A 7,048-nucleotide genomic window follows, 5' to 3' on the forward strand; every position below is an offset into this window, starting at 1 on the left:
CAATCGAAATAACAAAACGACCGCCGCTGTACATTAACATTCAATTAATTATTAAAGAGACTAAATCGCTCATGCTAAGAGAATTAGGAATAAATAAGCTTTAAAGTTCGCACACGAGCAGTTTCCATGAATACTTAGAGATTAATCAGTTCTCCCTTTCCTGCCAGCGAGTCCATTACTGATCTTTTCGACCCTTCCTTGTTTGTTTCAGCTCCTGGCAGCCCTTTTAAAGGAAATTTGGCCCACTGGGGATCTTAAAAGAACCGTTTTGGTGCTGGCCGAGGCGATTAGGGTCTGATGTATATAGGGAGGTTCCGAGGCATTATTCATTGGCTTTGAATAGCCCTGCCGTACAATTCAACCCGCCTCTTCTACCAGATACTGAGAGAGAGAGAGAGAGAGAGAGAGAGAGAGAGAGTAGGATGGAATTTTAATAAATAAAATCAGAATCAAAACACTCATATATGAACGTACATACATCCCACATGCATGATGTTTATGTACAATGTCATTTGTCCTATTAGCAAAGTGAATTAGCGATGACAGCCAACAAGCTTCTCTTCAAAGGAGATAAATGAAATGATTCGATAAATACTAGATATAAAACCCTTGACCAAACCGATTAACCCATGTTTTCGTGATTTCATAAAATACCTGTGGTATTTTCAAGCTTGACACGCAAACACTGAAAAAATCGACCGAGTGGAGGCGGCATACAGTTCTTGAATATATATATATATATATATATATATATATATATATATATATATATATATATATATATATATATATATATATATATATATATATATATAATATATATATATGTGTGTGTGTAAATATAAATATATATATACATATATGTGTGTGTATGTATATATTAAGTAAGTATATATATATGTATATATATATATATATATCTTCTTCTTCTTCTTTTAACGTGCTTTTTTCCCATTTTTGTATGGGGTAAGCACGATGCCTTCTTTTGAAGGACTTTTGATTTGGCTTTGGGGTAGACCGTAGTCTCGATCGGCTGCCCTGCCTGACATCGCTTAGACCCCGGTAGCGTATGTTTCATGTATCATACCCGACCCAACGCCCTTTCTTCCCAGCAGCGAGAAGTTGTTGCGTGGGTAGGGCGAGAGTTCGAGACGTGTGAGATGTTTGTTATGTTTTTTTAGAAGGTGTTGTAATGGCTTTGTTTTGTGTGTGTATTTAGTCTGTAACACCCATTTGCTTTTTAAGCAAACCTATCCGTTGATTACATATATAATCCCGGGGTGTCTACACGGATAGCAAAGTGTCTGCCTCTCTGATCAGTCGGCTGCGGATTTGAACCCGCGCCACAGACCTCTACGAAGTCCGAAGCTGCTGCTAATATATATATCATCCTTTAACAACCAACAGTAGGCAATTTCTACTAAAGAGGGATGGTAACCCGAGAAAAGAAAAAACAATGATCACTATCACAATCATAATTGAGCTGCTGAATCGTGGACGAGCCCCCATTACAGAAAACTTCCACAACGTTAGCCGCTGCATACACCTTACACAGAACCCTCTTTTAAACGCTAAGCCATTCACCATGGAAGACTGGAGTCGTGCTGTTGACTCTCCCTTTTCTTCTATTAATTCCCGGATGTTGACTGTATCATGGCAGCTGGGACAATCAAACATGTCAACAATACAATTACGAACTGGTCTGTGAGGTGTGCCTTTGCTAGGGGAGGGGTTTACAGTTCTGCTGGTTACTGAAAATCAATCTAAAATCTATTTGTGGGTGATATTTGTTAAGGCAGTTCTGTAGTCTTCATCTAATTTTGATGTCTTTACCTACAAATGGTTTTTCGCAGCGAAAGTTAGTTTGGGTCTGTAAAGGATGGTGTCCATGGTGTATATATCGAATAGAAGGCCTTTAATTTTTTCATATACTGAACTAGGTGGAAAATAATTGTTATTAAAACAATTCCGCAAATAATTTGATTCCTCATGTAGTGATACAAAACTCGAGCTTTTCTATAGGCTTTGGAAATACAGTCAGTATGTAACAGAACATTAACTGGAGAAATTTCCAAATGCATAGGGACACTATGTGGAAAAACTTCCAGTTCATGAAATTTACGACTTTCCGAAGAAAGACGAACTTCTCAGACCTGTTGATCGTAATATCCACAAATGGAAAGTGGTTCTCTCACTCTGGTTTGAATGTAAACGCTATACTATTTACATTTATTGTCCTAGTTTGGAGCTTTATTGACTTTTGACAACTTCACCATCCGGAGGAAACATTCTCTTTATATCGTAGCTTCTGTTATTATATTTCACTGAATGAGACAATATCGACGTTCGTATTTAACGTATGCCAAGCAAAACTGATGACCTTTTCAACTTTCAACTTTTCAGCTCTATTTCTACGAGTTCCTCGCCTTCTACACCTACAGGCTAAAGGATTCACTGATCAGCAGGCGAACAATAAAAGAAGATTGTTCGTCATCTCCATGGCAACAAAGCCCTTTTTCCAACATTAAGACACTGCTGCAGGTTATCTTACGCCTACGATGTATTCCCAGGGCTCTTTAACCCATTAAAAATGTGAAACTTCCCCCAGTGTTCTCTATAATTTCTTTTAACACATTAGAAATGTGAAGCTTTTCCGCTGATTTTCTAAGGAAAATGTAGGGTGTTATAATCAAAGTAAATGATAAATATATTGTTATAACGCAATCCAATGGTAATGAGAAGCCCAGATTTCGAACCTCAGGCCAGGACAGAGCGATATTTACTCTATTGACATAAGATGTTATATTATAGTAGATATTTTATGGTCTGACAGGTATAATGGGTCAGGGAGCTAGCAGCCTCATCCTAAAATACTTAAGAGTATATACATATATTATTACACAAACACACACACACATATCTATATGTATATATATATATATATATATATATATATATATATATATATATATATATATATATATATATATATAATGTGTGGTTAGTCATTTCCTTTCACATTCTCGTGACAGAATACAATATACAGCTACAAATGGCATTTAATATCCAATTCGCTCTGCCTCGGAAATAATATATGTATATATACGTATACAGTAGGGGAATTATAACTGATAAGTGGTTCGTCGTCTCAGGGGCTTGAACCGCTGAAAACGAGAACGAACGGATGGTTTAAGGGGCGCGTCACTGAACGTCGTTAGCTCTCGTGTTCGGAGGTTCAAGCCCGTGAGACGACGAACCACTTATCAACTATAATTCCCCTTCAGTTAAGTTAAGTATACCTTAGTTTTACCAGACCACTGAGCTGATTAACAGCTCTCCTAGGCTGGCCCGAAGGATTAGACTTATTTTACGTGGCTAAGAACCAATTGGTTACTTAGCAACGGGACCTACAGTTTATTGTGGAATCCGAACCACATTATAGTGAGAAATGAATTTCTATCACCAGAAATAAATTCCTCTAACTCTTCATCAGCCGGCCGCGGGAATTGAACTCCGGCCCATCGAATGACAGTCTGAAGCTCAACCGACTCGGCCAACAAAGGGCTAATTCCCCTTCAATATACATATATTATTTCCGAGGTAGAGTGAATTGGATATTAAACGACATTTGTAGCTTAATACTAGTATATAAATTACGATGATGTGATAAAAAATATATATATATATATATATATATATATATATATATATATATATATATATATATATATATATATATATATATATATATACAATATGTACATAAAGACAAAGGAGAGAAACCCAATGGTTCCAAAAAGTGTTTTCAACAAGTTCCACACAAGACTCAAGCTGTGACCTAATGGATCGAGTTACTGTCAGGTAATAAGTCACTGCCTAAGTTTATAGAAAAAGCAATGAATTTTCTTTTTGTGAATGGGCCTAATCTGAAGAGAAAATATACAGTACAGTGTTTTATATGTATATATATATATACACTATATATATTTATATATATAGGGTGTTGAAATAAAAATAAATGACAAAGATGCCATTAACATATTTACACATGGACCTGGTAGTCCAATGGCAAAGACAGGTGCAGCTTTCGAATCCCCGGCCAGGACAGAGCGATGCAGCACAGCACGTTCTGTTATGGCCTATGGTTGCTTTGAGGATATAAGCTGTGAAGTAAGTATAATGTGGTCTGTCAAGTAAATGGGTCATGGAGCTAGCAGCCTCATCCTAAACTACTTATTAAGAAGTATATGTATATACTATATATATATGTATAATATATATCTATACATACTTATATGTATACATACATACACTCATATAATATATACATATATATATATATATACATATACACACCATATATTATATATATGTATGTGTGTGTGTGTGTGGTTCAAATAATTTCCTTTCACACTTCTCCTAGATGAATATATATATATATATATATATATATATATATATATATATATATATATATATATATATATATATATATATATTGTATATATAATATATGTGTATTATATATGTGTACTTAGTATATGCAGATTTCGTTGAATTCGATGGCTTTTTGGTTGTTGATCGTTTCTTTATCCACCAATCAGATTTGGAAGGACGTAGAAGATGAAGATTTAGAAAGTACTGTGAAACTAATAAAAAGTTGATCAACAACCAAAAAGCCATCGAATTCAACGAAGTCTGCATACAAGAAAAACTTTTCCCTAAAAGCACATATATATACAATATATATATATATATATATATATATATATATATATATATATATATATATATATATATATATATATATATATAGAGAGAGAGAGAGAGAGAGAGAGAGAGAGAGAGAGAGAGAGAGAGAGAGAGAGAGCCCCAGTGGTTCCAGAAAGTGTGAACCTCTGTTTTCAACAAGTCCCACCCTCGACTCAGGCTGCGACCTACTGCACTGAGTAAGTGCTAGGTACTAAGTCACTGTCTAGATCTACAGAAAAATAATGGATTCTCTTTTTAATTACATGAACCTTATGTGAATAAATATTATTTACTTAGTGTTATATATAGTCACACATGTATATACACACACACACATATATATATATATATATATATATATATATATATATATATATATATATAGAGAGAGAGAGAGAGAGAGAGAGAGAGAGAGAGAGAGAGAGAGAGAGAGAGAGAGCCCCAGTGGTTCCAGAAAGTGTGAACCTCTGTTTTCAACAAGTCCCACCTCGACTCAGGCTGCGACCTACTGCACTGAGTAAGTGCTAGGTACTAAGTCACTGTCTAGATCTACAGAAAAATAATGGATTCTCTTTTTAATTACATGAACCTTATGTAAATAAATATTATTTACTTAGTGTTATATATAGTCACACATGTATATATACACACACACACACACACACATATATATATATATATATATATATATATATATATATATATATATATATATATATACGTGTATATATATACACATATATATATGTATGTGTATATATTAGGCCATTTTACACAAGAGCAGAAAAATACAACAAAACAGTAATTGCCACATTCATACTATAAATTACTATGGTGCAGTATAACCACAACATAAACCGTCTATACACCTACAGAGAATGCTCATCAGCAGTGCTTCTAATTCCCATATACATTGCGGCATTCATTCCCCCTAACTGCATGCATTCTCGTGCTTTCCGGATATCTATGTGTGAAGGAAATATAGGAAGTATAGGAAAGAAAGGCTTTAACATCCGGAGAGCGCGAAAATTCATAGTATTGTGGGTAGGGGGTGAATGACCCACTCTATATAGGGGATTAGACGCCTTATTAATGAACATTCTACGAGGGTTTAGGAACCGGCTTATTTCGTGGAAGTGTTATAAACTACATAGGTGGTTCATCCTCGGTTAAGCATTGTGAGAGAGCGAGGTAAAATTGACCTTTTTGTATAATGCACACGCACACACACATATATATATGTATATATATATATATATATATATATATATATATATATATATACATACCATTACAGTAGATAATGTTTATTCACCCTCCACCTTCGCCCCCTTTCAAAGCATCGCAGTGAAAATAGCAACATACGCATGTATGAAGCATCGCGTGACCACTCGGTCCATTTGAAATAACTGTTATTAACTGAAAACATACTAATATTCGGATTAACGCTTAAAAGGTAATGAATATATGTAGCTTTAATATCAATGGTGTTCATTCCAGGTTTTGGAGCAATTATTCCGTTAGGCTATACTGGGCATATCTAATCATGTTAGACTGATGGGCTGGTTAATTTCGATAATGTGGTGACACAAAAAATAAGGGTCATCACTGCGAATTATTTTAGTATCTAAAAATGAAGACATTTACTGGGATCAACTGTCGTGTGTGCCAGATCAACATATAGGCTTGCATGCCAAATCAACATATACTGTAAGTAAACACCATATTATAAATTCATGATGAATGAAATCAACTGTTGCTTCAAAACCTATAAAATACAATGCAATTCAAGTGGTGAAAATGCCTGACTTGGGGAATCTGGTGACAGAAAGTTCCTTCGACAGATACTTCAACAACTCGGAACTTGGAAGTTGGGTACGTGCTTCATCACTTCATTCGAAGATAAAACGTGTTCTCCAATAAATAGTGCACCTTCAGTAAATCGGTTTATACAAGGTGCACCATAAATGCAATGCTCCAACATACCTTCAAATCCGGTGTTTTTAAAAAGGGGACACTTACGATAGAACTAAATATTAACCGGACAGAGAGACACTCGACATGGAAACATGGGGGCTATTGTTGCCAAGGTTTTCTCTTTATAAACAAGTCTATAGTATTTGATAACAAAAATACTTTATAAATAAAATATCTGCATACTATTAAAAAATAATCTCATATATATTAAAAAATTTGGAAAAATATTATTTATACCTGCGATTATATTTATTTTAAGAGTGGTTTTAAACAGTAACTAAAAGCTCATTTTATCCTGCAGTTTAGTAACAACCTGCTT

At 34.7% G+C, this 7,048-nt stretch overlaps 1 long non-coding RNA gene across 1 annotated transcript in view; it reads right to left on the reverse strand.

Moving 5' to 3' along the window:
• LOC136848638 (uncharacterized) overlaps positions 1 to 6,828 on the reverse strand; it is a 251,222-nt gene extending 244,394 nt beyond the window's left edge. The window contains exon 1 of the long non-coding RNA XR_010856076.1: positions 6,739 to 6,828. This is a non-coding gene — a long non-coding RNA (uncharacterized lncRNA). The remainder of the gene's footprint in view (positions 1 to 6,738) is intronic.
• Positions 6,829 to 7,048: the final 220 nt, after the last annotated feature.

Source organism: Macrobrachium rosenbergii, chromosome 19 (genome assembly GCF_040412425.1).
Source record: "Macrobrachium rosenbergii isolate ZJJX-2024 chromosome 19, ASM4041242v1, whole genome shotgun sequence".
NCBI classification, from domain to species: Eukaryota; Metazoa; Arthropoda; class Malacostraca; order Decapoda; family Palaemonidae; genus Macrobrachium; species Macrobrachium rosenbergii.